This window comes from Prionailurus bengalensis, chromosome A2 (genome assembly GCF_016509475.1).
Source record: "Prionailurus bengalensis isolate Pbe53 chromosome A2, Fcat_Pben_1.1_paternal_pri, whole genome shotgun sequence".
NCBI lineage: Eukaryota > Metazoa > Chordata > Mammalia > Carnivora > Felidae > Prionailurus > Prionailurus bengalensis.
Genome location: NC_057348.1, coordinates 20,980,880 through 20,995,489, shown reverse-complemented (window position 1 = coordinate 20,995,489; position 14,610 = coordinate 20,980,880). Strand labels below are relative to the sequence as shown.

Below are 14,610 nucleotides of genomic sequence, written 5' to 3'. Positions count from 1 at the left end.
CGCATGCGCCATGGGCGTGGACTTCCTCCGCGCAGGCGTACCTTGTCGAGCTCTTAGCGTAGGAAGGGCGGGGCCCCTACGTGGGCTTGGCTAGTCGGTTGGGACCTGGGCTTTCCCGGATTGCCTGCCAAGAGAAGGAGGGGCACGGTAGTGGATCCTACACCCTCTTCTTGTTTCTCTACTAACTGCACTATGCTTCAGAACCCTGTAAAAGGGCAGAGTCGGAGGGGAAGTGCCCCTGAGGACAACTGGGACGTTATAGGGTTGTAGAAACTGGTGCCTTGGATATAGAAGAAGGAGGGTAAGGAAGGCGTTCCGGACCACGGTCTAAAGCAGGATCCGCCCTGTCTGTGACGAAGGGCTTCCCAGAAGAGGTGGGGGTGTATTTGCCCAAGGATGGAGTGGTTCTGGGGGTGATGTGGGGAGAGGGTGAGGCTGGAGGGGACCCCTCGGAGTCCGAGATGAAGGGACTTAATCTGAGGCAGAGAAAGGGCAAGAGGGGCTGGGCTGGATAGAACCCGTGTACTACACAGCTCTGAGCACTATCTGGAGATAGTGTGGAGGCGCAAAGCCTGACGTAGTTAGGGTTTGACACATATTATTATGACTTTTTTTTTCCATCGCAGGCAGTCCGAAGTCTCTTGCTGGCCGCCTTCGGCACCAACCGGGCGGCTCAAAACTCCATCCCAAAGTTCAGAGTTGGGCCATGGCTCCTTTGGGTCTCCCCAGTCCACACCTGCAGGGTAGGGTTAGGCCAATCCCTCTCAGGAACACCAATCTGCTCCACACCCTTCCCAACTTAACTTGAGCTGGGTTGGCCTGGGCCTCACAGCTGCCTTCCTCCAGTCTTGAAGGGGCCATCCAGGTTGCTCCTTCCTTAGCTGGGCATTAATAATAAGAGGGACAGGGGCGCCTGGGTGGCACAGTCGGTTAAGCGTCCGACTTCAGCCAGGTCACGATCTCGCGGTCCGGGAGTTCGAGCCCCGCGTCAGGCTCTGGGCTGATGGCTCAGAGCCTGGAGCCAGTTTCCGATTCTGTGTCTCCCTCTCTCTCTGCCCCTCCCCCGTTCATGCTCTGTCTCTGTCCCAAAAATAAATAAACGTTGAAAAAAAATTTTTTAAATAATAAGAGGGACAAAGTCCAGAGTGATGGTGACTAAGATGTGTCCAGGTACTTCTTAATTCCCTCTCTCTTGAGTCTCCAGCCAGCTGAGAGGCAGGCAAGGGGAGTCTCCACATGCAGAGGAGGCAGCTGGGTCCAGAATGGCACCAGGACCAGTCCAGGGGCCCATGAAGAGGGCTCTGGCCTAGGAGTCCTGGGCCGAGCTCTGCCCCATCCTGCTGAGAGGAGACATGAGGAAAGGTCAGCACTTGGACTCAGACCCAAATGCACCTAGAAGTGGGAATGGTGAAGATGGTGTTGAGTGTTTTGCTCTTCTCTGGGCCTCACTTTCCTTATCTGGGCAATGGGATCATAATCCCTGTTCTACCTGCCTCACGGGACTGTTTGAGTGATCAGAGGTGAAACAGAAGCAGAAAGAACTGGACATTGGAACTAAATATGGGTTCTAACCCTGGCACTGAATCTCACTTGGCCTTGGGCAGGCCACAACCTCTCTGAGGTTCATTTTCCTCATTGTAAATCTCTCCCAGCCCTGCCACTTGTGGTTGGCAGAAGGGTCAGGTGAAGTCATGGATTTCAGAGGCTTATTGTTTAAACCAGCAAGGCTCCAGCTGGGAGTTTCCTGTTTAATAGAGGGAAAGGTTGAGAAACAAAAGAGACTCACTTGGAAAGTGAAATAGAATGTTGTAAACAATTCCAGATGGAGGAGGAGGCTGTTACTCCCCAGACACTGAAGGAGGGGGGATCCCAACCACCAAGAAGCCTTCCGGAAGAGTGGTGCCAGCTGGAAGGGTGGGTCTACATGCAACTGGGAGACTGATAAGTGAAGCTTTCAGTGGGAAAGTCCCAGGCCTGTCCTGGAGGGTTAGTGTGAGTCAGCCTGAATAGCTGGGCTTCAGGGATGCAGCTAGAATGTGAGGAGGTAGGAGAGAAAGGCCATAAAGGGGCCACAGAGATTTCCAGTGTCAGCTCAAGAACCACCACCAGGGCAATGGTCAAAATGCGTATTCGCAGGCAATGGCCCTTTGATTCTGACCCAGGAATCTATATTTTCACCAGGCCTCTCTCTTGGTGATGTGCGGGCAGCATATCTTAGGGCCACATTTTGGGAACTGTTTCCTGAGTGGTTTCCAGTTTGGGATTTTGAAGGGCAAGTACTAAAGCCATGAGTTCTAATCCTGGCTCTGCCACTTTCTGATCGTGAGGTCATCAGCAAAATACCCCACATCCTAAGCCTCTGTTCTTGCATCTGTAAAGTGAAAGTACCTCACCTGTCTCGCTGATGAGTCTGAGTGGGTCCCATTCAGCCTTCCTCTCCTCTCTTCTTCCTTCCCCATTCTTTTTCCTTTCTTCTCTCCATTCCTCCCTCCCTTTTCTCCCTCACTGCTGTCTTGCCTCCCTCCTCAGAGCTGCAGTACAAACTCGTCTTATCACCCTGGCTCTGGGCAGGGAAGACCAAGCTGCTGGAGTTCAGGCAAGGTCAGGCTCCATTCTGGGGACAATGCTGAGGCATGACCTCTCCTCCCCCACTTCTTCCCTCCACCCCAGTCTGCGTCATCATCGTCGTCTGGGACTGCTGCACACAGCACTCCTCCAGCGGTCAAGGCAGAAGGAAAATGTCAATCCCAGCCCCAGAATTCATCCTTTTCCACTCTGGGCCCCAGAAACTACTTGTAGTAGTGCCTCTCTGTCAGAGTGAAGGAGCCAACAAGGGACCTTGGACAAGCTTACTGCTTTCCTCTGAGCCTCATTTTCAACATCTATCAGCCAGGCAAGAAATCCCTCCAATTCCCCAGCCCCAGGAGATCCAGATGGACATGGGACAGTTTTGAAGATAAATAAAACCTCTAGCCTGTTCTTCTGATGCTTGGTGTGCCCTTGGTTGTGAGCCAGCCATGCTCCTTGGGATGTTAGTGTCTGTCTGTCTGGCTGGCTGGCAAAGAGTGGGAGATCAGCCTTACAGAATGGTTAGAGACTCTGGAAACAGTTCAGCTCTGCCCTACAGAGTTGGAAATGTGAGCTCCAGGGTTAACAGTAATAGGGTCCAATAATTAGCATAGGAGATGGATTCTAAGGGTTGGGCAGGGTGGGAGGGTCCCCAACACCTGCCTTGTGCTGGCCCTTCCTTTGGAGTCTTCTTAGGCTCTGACCCACCCAGAAGACAGGCCTGGGCCTGGGTTTGTAAAGCCAGCTTTGGAGCAAGGGGTGGGTTCTGATTGGCTAGAGGAGAAAGGGGCTGGATTGGGGCAAAGCCATCAAATGCTCCAGGAGGTGTGTTGGGAGGGGCGGGGCGGGTGGATTGCACGTAGGGAATAGTATCCCCTACCCCCAAAGAGCAAACACTATTCTCCCAAAAAGCCTTGGAGGACCCCTGAGCCTAGCCCTCTAGGATAGAACCCACAAACTGTGTTCCAGATATGTTCTCTTTGACCCAGACAGTGCTTTTTAAAAATGTGGATTAGTTACCAACATTTAATAATCAAGATATTGTTACACTGAAATATTCCCAACTTTCCTTGAGGGATCAGCATGCCTGGAGCCCCTGAGCTGGCCCAGGCATAATTTGTTCTCCCCAGTTCTCTACCAGCCCTCCCGTCAGTGGGTCCCCGATCCTTATGACATGTAATGTCCCAGCAATAACATATTTCTGGCTTTGTAGGCATCTGAGTATGTGTCTGTAGCCCTAACCCATTTTAGAGCCAGGGTGACTAAGATCCTGAGAGGGGAGAGGTCTCACTCAAGGCCACATAGCAAGTGAGGTTTGGTCCGCAAGGGGACCCAAGTGTCTTGCTTTCTAAGCCACACACTGGGCTTTTCTGCCCTCACAGCCTCTGGAGAACAGTCTGAGGCAAGGGGTTAGGGGAAAGATCTGGCTGGTTGTGAGGGCTTTCTGGAAGGGACTAAGAGATGAGTTCCCTAGTGCTTGTCCTCATTCAGGCCCCACCCACAGCCTCTGCATACAGATCGGACCAGGGCAGGGCCTGTGAAGTGATGGGTGGTGATGGGATGGAGTAGGCTAAGCCCCTGCCCCTCTGGCCTGTATAGTATTCACAGGATGGAGGAGCCTTGTTCCCTGCCCTCCTGGGATGCTGGAGAGAGATGGCAGGAAAGTACCTGTTTTGAGACTGTGACCAGTGTGGTCAAGGGTGTGGGGACAGAGAATGGCAGGGAGGGAGACCCACATCAGAGCTGGATCCTGGTGTTGAGGAGATGCTGCCGTGGACAGGTCAGCTAGGCTGAGGGGGCCCCCAGTGAAGGCTGGAGGAGGCTGGTATGGAGGAGGGACATCAGGAGGCCAAGGAGGCTGCGGCTCAGAGGGAGAAGGGGGTGTGTGATGGAGATTGGAGGAGGCTGGAGTCCCAACTAACTGCTGCCAGAGTCCCACTGTTATCAACAATGTGATTATCAACCAAGGTAAGGCCCTTAAATCTCTCTGGCCCAGGAGCATTTGAAGGCCTGCCCAGCACCCCTTCTGCCAGACATTGAGGAGCTGAAGCAAAGGAGGAGGAATAGGGAAAGAGTGAGGGAGGCTCAGAGAAGTGGTACTGGACAAGGGTAACTAGGAGAAGGCCAGGGAGGGATTATAATACTACAGCGAATGGGTATGGCAACAAGAACAGCTCTCCTCAATGTTTTGGCCTTGCGCTGTGATTATGTGCACAATTTCAGGTCCCCTCGGAGCAACCCTACAGGTAAGTGGAATGAGGAGACCCATCCATAGGGCAGAAGCTCAGAATGGTTAAGTAGCTTGCCCAAATTCACACAACCAGCAAGTGGGGAGTGTGGCTTACCTGTTGGCCTTGTGCCTTCTGGTCTAGCATTCTACCCTGAGGAGGATGAGGAAGCTGAGAGGAATAAGACTGGGACTGTGTTGGGGGTCAAGGTCTGAGTGGAAGCTTCTCTCTACTTCCGGGAAATCGGCCTAGTTTGGGTAGGCAGATGGGAGTTCCCAGCCAAGGAGCCAACCAGCCTGACTCTTAGTGGGAATCACTTACTTTGAGGGACCTCTGGGCAGCCAGTCATGGCCTCAGGAGGGAAGACTCCTTCCAGAACCCACACACTGGTAGACACTGTATTCCTTCTCTATCCCCTGCACCTGGGTTAACAGCTCTGGGCCCAGATGCTTGGCAGTAGGACTCACAGCCTGGCACAGACCCCCTTCTGCCTTCCTCTCTCTTTGGGGCTCCTGGAAGGAGAAAAGGGGGCCCTGGCTCTACAGGTTTTCTGTCCTGTACTCCAGAACTCGCCTCCTTTCTGTCTCCTCCTCTCCCAGGCCTCCTGGACACTCCAGCCTTCTCCAGTGCTAACAGCAATCCCTAAGAACAGCCCATGCCTTCCTGAATTCTGCCTCTGCCATAGGCACAGGCCTGGCACTTGTGTGTGTCTCTGCACCTAATTCCCGAATGTGCCCTACAAAGTGGAGATACGCAACCCATTCTTAGAGAGTGGAGGCAGGATCCTGCTTGTGTTCAGCTCCCAGCTCCGTCTCTGTGTGCCCCCTGGCCTTTGGCAGACAGCACAGCCTCTCTCAGCTTCCATTTCTGCATGCACGAAGAGGGAGTGGTACTTTCTGTGATGGTTGAACTATGTGTCCATTTGACTAGGCCATGGTGCCCATTGTTTGGTTAAACACCAGTCCGGATGCTGCTGTGAAGGTATTTTGTACATGTGATTAACATCAACAGTCAGATGACTTTAAGAGAAATTATCCTTGATAATGTAAGTGGCCCTCATACAATCAGCTGAAGGCCTTAAAGAGCAAAAACCAAGGTTTTGTGGAGAAGGTCTTTTGCTGCAGGCTGTAACATAGGAATCCTGAGTTTCCAGGTTGCTAGACTGCCCTACAAATTTCAGATTTGCCAGCCTCCAGTCATCTGAGCCAATTCCTTAAAATCAATTTCTCTCTTCATATACCTATATCTATCTTATTGGTTCTGTCTCTCTGGAGAACCCTGACTGATAAACCTGGTGATAAACACACATGGTTGACACGAGGGCTTGCTGAACCACTGCCTCCGTGCTTGTGGCAGGAGGGATCAGCACCTGGAAACAGCATGCAGTTAGTATTAGCTGGTGGCTACGGATGAAGGAACTGAGCCTTGGCAAAGTAACTTGTCCAAAGTTTCAGAGCTCAAGGCAGCATTTGAGCCAGATCTGCCTTCCTAACGTGTCCTTGCCCTGTCACCCTCCTCCTTGCCAAGAACCTTGGGTCGAGGTGGCTCCCTCTCTCCAGGATCCCCTTTGGGTTGAATGAAAGCCCTCAAGCCCTGGTGGGGGAGGTGAGACCGGAGGCACTGTTGGGGCCCGGCTGGTACTGAGTTAACAGGTTCTTGTGCAAGACTAGCAGGCTTGTGACATGCCAACATTCACCAACCCTAGAATTGCTGTGGCCCTGCTGTGGCCTTTGGAATCGTTGGGGTGAAATCAGCACAGGAGTGATGACCAAATAACGACCCTTCTCTTTCGGGATGGTTTCTTAGCCCCACCACCCACCCTGCAGACCTAGCAAGCTAATCCCTGTGCCTCATAGACTTGGGGTTAGCAGCACAGGGTTCTGCAGGGACCAGGTCAGGGAGGGCAGTGGGTGCCCTAGGATCCTCTATGTCTCCGCTCTGCTCATTGTCATCTATGGGACACAACCTAGTGTGGCCAGGCCTTCTTCCCATTATTTCAAGAATAGCCTCACATCCAGATTTTGATGTGAGCACTTGGAATTCTTATATTTTTAAATATCAAAAACTTAGTTGAGTAGATAATATTTGAATATGGCTAAAATGCAAATAGTATGACATGGTAAAAGAAAATTTTTCCCTCATTCAAATCTGCCCATAGACACAACCACTGCTTCCAAGTTTTTATGGGTCCTTCCAGAAAGAGCCTACTCAGTCATTCAACATTTACCTGTTCACTGCCTACTATAAATGACCTGCATTCATAAAACACATTTTGCTCCTTGTTTTTTGTGTTTAACACTGTAGCTTGGAGAGAGCTCTGTAGCGAGCAGAGAGACTTCTTGTGGCCTACCTCATCTCTAGTTGCTCCGTGGTTTCTGGTAGGTTGCTCATACAAATTCTTGAACGTGCTTCTTTGTATGGGGTGAGGACTTCTGTGGGATATTTAGAAATGAAATCACTAGGTCAAAGGGCAAGCCAAAGGTTTAAATCTTTTTTTTTTTTAATTTTTTAACATTTTATTTCTTTTTGAGACAGAGAGAGAGACAGAGTGTGAGCCAGGGAGGGGCAGAGAAAGAGGGAGACACAGAATCTGAAGCAGCCTGACTGAGCCACCCAGGTGCCCCAAAGGTCAAAATCTTTGATTCCAGGGTTGTTTTTTCTCTGATATTGAATTGTATGTGTTCTTGTGAGCAGCCTCAGACCCTTGATGAAGTGAAGTAGTTTTCTGGAAATGGATAAATAGGTTTATTTATTCAGCAAATACTTACTGTGCACCCACTGTTTACCAGGTATTGGACTAGATTTTAAGACAGAACAAGGCAGATGTAGTCCTGTGCTCATGGGATGGATGGTCTAGTGGGGGAGACTATATGTGTATATATATATACATATACATATGCATATACACGTATATGCACATATATACATACATATACACACGCATATATAGTAAATACAAGCCCATGTCAACATGTGACCACAGAATGAGTGCTCACATAGGTGGTCTGACAAGAATAGGGGCTGCTTTGTTTGGGGTTTGAGGAGGCCTCTCTGAGGAGGGGATGTTCTGATGGTGAAGTTCCCCCTCTGATGTTCTGAGGAGGTGAGTCCTAATGGACCAGAAGGAGCCAACAAGGATGGGGGTAGAACAGGCCAGGCTGGGGAATCTATGCCCTTGGCCACCTCCAGCCCTGGCCAGTGCACTTTATATAACATGGAAAGTTGGGAACACCAGCCGTCTTGCCCAGGGCTGAGGAGGCACGGGTGTGTTTCATTATATTACTGTTATTATGACAAATATGTGAGCAAGAAAACATGGGCGAGAAGTCTGTGGGAGGTGGGCATGCTCGAATGGGCTCTCTAGAACTTTGAGGACCCTGAGGAGGGAGAGTGGGTAGGAGCTGGAAGGCCTCCAAGCCTCTGAGGCCTCACTGAAGTCACAGAAGCTGGCGTAGCATGAAGGGCAGCAGAGGCAGCCTGGGCCCAACTGAAGGGCCCTGAGAGCCAGCCAAGAGATGGACCTTACTGTGTGAAGTTTGGGATTGGGAGACAGCTCTGAAGCCTTGAGGCTCAACTTCAGCAGACCCTGGGCTTCAGTCAGGGTGGCCGTGCCAGACCCAGCCAGGGGGGGCTAGCATGGGGCAAGGCCACCCATGACATTTACCCAACCTCCAGAACCCATCCGGCTTGAATGCAGCACCCTGGTTGTGACACGGGCTCAGTGCTTCCCTCTAGGTAACTGTCACCATGCCACCCAGGCCCTAGGTTCCTCTTTTCTGAGCTACCCACATCAAGGTCCATTGGGATTTTGCCTTCATTGCTCTGACTTGGGGAGAAGGGTGCTTGAGGGGGTCAGCAGTGCTGGTGGCTCACAAGAGAGGTACTCAATGAGCATTTGTTGAATGAATGGATGGATGAACGAGCAAATGCATGCACGAATGAATAAATGGAATGGGTAAATAAATGAGGATTTGCTGTGGACTGTGTGAATGCATAGGTTTGTGTGGGTTCTCAGGCCCCAGAAATGGGGCAGTTTGTGGGCAGATTGTGTCAGCAAGAGGCAAGTGTGGAAAGCAAGAAGCAGATGGTTGGTCAGCAGATAGCCCAGAGATGGGAAGGGGAATTCGCAAGGTCATCTAACAGGCACCCACTTGCTTGGGCATTTGTAGGAGCTTGCCCTGGGGAGATTTGTGAGCGCCCACATTCTGAGCATCCTGCCACCACACCTCCTCTCATCCATATACAAGCACGCACTGGGGGGCGTCTGGGGGGCTCAGACAGTTAAGCGTCCTACTTTGGCATGGGCCAGGATCTCATGGTTCATGGGTTCGAGCCCCACGTAGGGGTCTGTACCGATAGCTCAGAGGCTGGAGCCTGCTTTGCATTCTGTGTCTCCCTCTCTCTCTGCTCTGTCTCTTTCTCTCAAAAATAAATAAACGTTAACAAGCACACATGGGCCCTCACAGGTGTCCACGCAGCCTCCTCCACGCCTCCCTCTGTGCTTGTCCTGAGTCAGGCCACCTCTGATCCTGGGCCTGGTCTGTGGAGCAGAGCTGGCATGGGATGGGGGCTACAGGACAGACCACAGGACAAGTAGTAAGTCTTCCCTATCCCAGACCTTCGCCCCTTCTTGTTGTCTTTCTCCAACCACCTATGTGACCAGCACATCCGAGGATGACCATGACCGTGCAGCAGGAATGCTCTCATTTACCTCTACCTAACTACATTTAGAAAATAGTTTTTCCACAGTTTCCCTGCATCTCTGCTGGTAACTCTGAAGTGACAAATCAGGTTTGTGAGTTCTTAGGGCCAAGTTTCTGCCAGAGCAACCTGCTAGTCACATTCAGAGGTGCACACACTGGATATCTCTCAAGTTCATTCATGGTCTCAGGCCCGCAGGTGCTAGAGTCACTGACACCACCTCCGCACAGCCACATGCCCAGCCACTCTGATCATAGGAACAGTAACACACATGCTCATAGCCATATATAGCTGCAAAGTCACATTGTTACAGGCAGGCATGCTAGGGCAGCCACAGTGCACCATGGTTGTGACATTGTCATACATGAGGTCACATGCGTGGGCTGAACCATGTAGGGTCACAGGGTTGTGCATGTTACTTTGCCCCTCCCCCTTACTGCTATCCCAACCTCCCAAAGTGCTCACTACCTCCCTGGGATGTGTCATCACCATCCCTTCCCCAACCCACATCCCTGATGAGGTCAAGGCTATCAAGAGCCCTATCCTTCCCTCGGCTTGCCTTTTCTGTGGCCATAATACTCACAGATGCCCTGATGGTCCTGTACAACTCTGAAAAGTACCCAACGGGCCTGTGTGGACTCTGGGGCACTACAGTCAAGCTGTGTGATAACAGTCTCTTCATTCAGGACCTCAATTTTTTCACCTGTTTAATGGAGGCATGGACTTGGTGGTTCCAAGTCCTTTCTGGCACTCATGATAGGGACAGCTGTGATCCTGTGACCCCTCAAGCACTTCCTGGGCCCTGGGCTCCTTGAGCCACCTGGCTCCTGAGATTCTACTCAAACCTTAAGGCAAATGCCTCTCAATAATGAATGGGCCCCAGTGAGGTTTCCTTGGGAACAAAGGAGAGCCCAGCTATGCTCTCACTGAAGGCCTGATACCTGGCTGTCTGTCAGGGTCACAGGAGGAGCCTGTGAGACAGGGCGCCACAAAGCCTGATCTCTGGGGGACTCACCCAAGCCTTCTTACAAGCAACACACTGGCAGAAAGAACCTTCTAGAAAAGCTGCCACATAACTCAACTGCAAGCTCAGGCAGGGTGTCTCAGTACAAGAGACAGTCATTGTTCTGGAAAGGCCAGAGGCAGCCCCTCCTTCTTCCCCTTCTTGTTCCTGATCTTCCCAGACCCCTGGGGTTCCAGCATAACCAGTATGTCCCCCTGAGTTCAGGAGAGGTCAGTAGATTTATAAATCCCAAAAATCTAGTCAGCGTCACCATAGGGAGATTTGTGTACTTTCCAAAGAGTGGTTGTTGAGTGGCCAATGTGTGCCAGGTGCAGTGCAGGAGCCCAGAGAAAATAAACCAAAGTGCACCCTAAGTAGCACTGGTGCAGGACGTTTCACAGTGTTCTCTGGAAAAAAAAAAAGTTCTGTGGTCAAGTAAGTTAGGAAAGCCTATTATATAATTCAGCTGGGCTGAACAAAGGTAAACCAGTTTCTTGCTTGTGGGTTTTGGCAGAGCCTGTGTGCTGCAACAGTGTTCTGGGAGTGGGTGGAGAGAGAGTGTGAGTCTCATTTCCACCCTGCTTTCTTCTCCAAGCCTCTGGCCGGGCGGGAGACCTTGAGCAATGCTGCTTGAGGGGCACCAGGATTCCAGATTCAGCAGGGTGCTGGGGAATCTGAATTTCTGCAAGTTGTCAGGAGCTGCTGCCAGGACATCACTTGGAAAACCACTGATCTTAGAACAGCTAGAGGGATCTTTCTAAGGCTAAAACACAGAGGTCCTCCTCTGCTCAAAGCTCTTCTGTGTCTCCCTCTCACTCAGCAGAAGCCACGTCCTCATGGAGTCTGTAAGGCCCCCCCACCTCAATGACACTGTCCCTCTACTTCTTTCTCTGTCCCTTAACCCTACCCAACAAATCCCCACCTGGGGCCTTTGCCGTTGCTGTCCCTTTTGCCCTGTATAATGCTCCTCCCCCAGGTCTTGGTGGGGCAATCATCCCTCATCCCATCATTCTCACCCCCAACCCAGCCTTGTACCCCTGCTCTTCCAAGAGGCCCTCCAATACCATTGCTCTTTCCACAGCCCTGCATGTTGACTCCATGAGGCCAGGGCTGTGCTGTCTCATGACTCTGTTCCTAGCACCAAGCACAGTGCTCAGCAAAGGCTGGGGGGACTGTTAGGTGAATGGAGCCCAGGACCCCAGCAGGGCTAAAGCTTGGGCCTCCCATGCCAGACAGGCCTGAGCATCTAGGAACACCCTCACAGGTGGACTCTGGATGGGGGCCTCTGGTCTGATGCCAGGTCTGGTGCCCTGGGAAGGGCTGGGGAGGAGGGCAGAGGTGTCCAGGCTGGGGCCATGGGGAGTGGCCATGGGGAGTGTCCAGGCTGGGGCCATGGGGAGTGACAGAACCTGTGGATGCCAGGTTCTGTCACTGGCTCTGTGAACCTTATCAGTGCTGAATTGCGTCCTATCCTTGGAGCACTCTGTGTTCCTGGTGCATCTCCCCAGAGGTCATGGAAGTGCTGATGAACTTATGATCCTGATGAGCTCAGAGGGTGTCCTGTGGCAGAAACCAGAAGTTTCTGAGGAATGGGGGCCAGATCTGTCTCCCCACTGCAGCCTCCATTGGCTCTGGCTTGGCCTAGGAGTAATCCCAGTGGGCAGCTGGGGTAAGGAGGGTTAGCCAAGCCCGTCTGACTGCCAGATGCAGAGGAGGTATAGGGAGGTTGTGGGGCAGTGGTACACTTTCCTCTTCTGTAAGGTGGGGGAGGGGGTGTGTGTTGCCCAGGACTTTCACCAGGGTGGCCTGTCTGATTCTGTGTCTTGTGCTGGCGGTACCCCTGTAAGCCCTCCCCACTCATGTCAAGGCTGTGTTTGGGTAGCCTTGAGTAGCCCCCCACAGGGACTGTGTGAATTTGCACATGATATCAGTGGTGGCCTTGTTCAGGATTCCCAAGGAATTTTCTGGCAAGCAAGGCTTTGACTTTGGGCCTCCTGCCCAGTGAGCTGACATTAGGCCCTGAGCCTTGTTCTGAATGGCTCTGCCTGGTGGGTAGACTGAGGGCTGGGGTCCCTGGGCCTCCTGTCCTGGCCTTCCTGTGTACTCATACTGCCGAGGCACACACAAGTGTGCATGTATGAGTATGTAGGTACCTTTAGGAAAAGCCTGCTGGTCTGAGCTCCCACAATCTCCCCCCAGTGTGCCCTGCTTTTTTAAACTACCATTTATTGAGAGCTTACTGGTGCCAGGCCTGTATTTTAATCCTTACAGCAACTCTGTTCCCTAGGGTTGTGTCTCTCAAAAGGGTATGTTGAAGTCCTAAACCCTCAGTACTTGTGGATGTGACTTTATTCAGAAATAAGTTCTTTGCAAATGTAATCATGTTGAAATGAGATGATACCGGATGAGAATGGACCCCAATCCTATGATTGGTGTCCTTACAAGAAGAAGGAAATTTGGATACGTAGGGAAGACAGCCACTTGAAGAAGGCAGAGAGTGGAGTCATGTGGCCCCAAGCCAGGAACTCAGGGGCTACCAGGAGCTGGAAGAGGCCAGTAAGTGTCCTCTTCTAGAGTCTTCAGAAGGAGGATGACCCTGTCGACACCCCAGCTTTTAAATTTGGGCCTCCAGAACTAGGAGAGAATCATTTTTGTTGTTTGAAGCCACTTAGTTTGTGGCACTTTGTTACGGTGGCCCCAGTACCCCTAGCTTCTATTATGATCTCCATTGCATGAGGAGATGAGGCTCAGAGAGGTTGAGCTCCTGCCCACAGCTACACAGTAAGTCAGTGTTGTACCTGTGATTGGAACCCAATCTGCATAACTCCAGCCTTTTCCTCATGGACCCTGGAACTATCACCTCCTCCCTTACCTCCATCCCCTGACCCACGAAAGCACACCAATCCCCAGCCTCAGGGGAGACCCCATGCCCTCCCTGCTAGTGGCCTCCAATCTTGTTTGCTGGCTCCTAGACTTTCCCAGTGTCCTGGCTTCCCCAAGCTCCAATCCTACCTACCTACTCTTCCCTCACCACGCCCTGGACCCCAGCGTGGCCTCAGTCCATTTGGGGACTCTGGTTGCCCCACAACCCAGCATCCTGCCACCCTTCCTGCCATCTCCATGAAGTCATATCTCCCTGCAGCTGGACCCCTTTCCTCCAAACAACCCAGGCCACTCTGTTCTCAGACCTCTCCCTTTTCTGAAGGGGCTTCTTGGGGGCTGTCCTGCTGGGACCTCCATGCTCTCTCTTTGCCAAGCACAATACCCCCGGACACTCAGACTCCTGTCTTACCCCAGCTCCTTGCCAGTGGCCATAAGACCAAGCCAGTGAGACCTGGCATTTCTCCTTTCCCCATTCCCATGGGTCCCTGACCCCCAACTCTGTCCCAGAACTCCTGAATTCCTACACTTTGCTGAGAGGTGGCTACCACCTCTCCCCAAAGAGGAATAGCCCCCTGGCCGATGTCACCCCCATGTACATCCCCCTTCACCCTGGGCTGGTCACCTGTCACACTTAGGGCTTTGCCCAGTCTGTCCAGTTAAGCACCTCCTCTGAGTGCTGAGGTTTCCAGTCTCACAGAGTGGTCCTTATGAAGGGGAAGGCTGCACCCCTCGCTGGCACACCAAGCCTCTAATACTCCCCTGCTGCCTATAGGATGGAGGCTAAGTTCCCCTGCGTGGCCTTTGTGGCCTTTCCTGCTACTGTCCAGGCTCCTGTGGGCAGCACGTTTCAGACAGACGGTGTCTGGGTTCTAGTCCTCTCTGCAGTAGGGCCTTCCCTGGTTCCCTGCCCCCAACCCGCTTGATCCCTTGCCTTTACCCTCGCCCAAGGGCAAAACTGACACTGCCCAAAGCAGGTGCAGATCTGTTTGGCCAAATCTGACACAGGCCTGGCATGATCTGGCAAATCCTGTGTCGGCCTGGTTGAGAGAGGGAAGGAGGGCAAGGCCATTACTTGCCTGATATTGTGCTGACCTTCCCTGGACAAGCAGAAGTTTGCATAAGAGAGGTCACCGGAGTCCCTGTGTCCATGTGGCATAGCAGGACACCAGCACATGCAGGGTGTAGCAGCTTGTGTTGGCGCCCTTCCTGGTCCCCTCCCTCTTACAA

The 14,610-nt window shown here is 52.1% G+C and overlaps 1 long non-coding RNA gene across 2 annotated transcripts; it reads left to right on the top strand.

Moving 5' to 3' along the window:
* The first annotated feature begins 122 nt into the window (after positions 1-122).
* Positions 123-2,986, top strand: LOC122487298. Of its 2 annotated transcripts, none has more exons than XR_006298350.1 (3): positions 123-301; positions 1,205-1,362; positions 2,671-2,986. It is a non-coding gene; the product is annotated as an uncharacterized LOC122487298 (long non-coding RNA). The 2 variants fall into 2 exon arrangements; XR_006298349.1 differs by having other exon boundaries at positions 1,198-1,362.
* Positions 2,987-14,610: the final 11,624 nt, after the last annotated feature.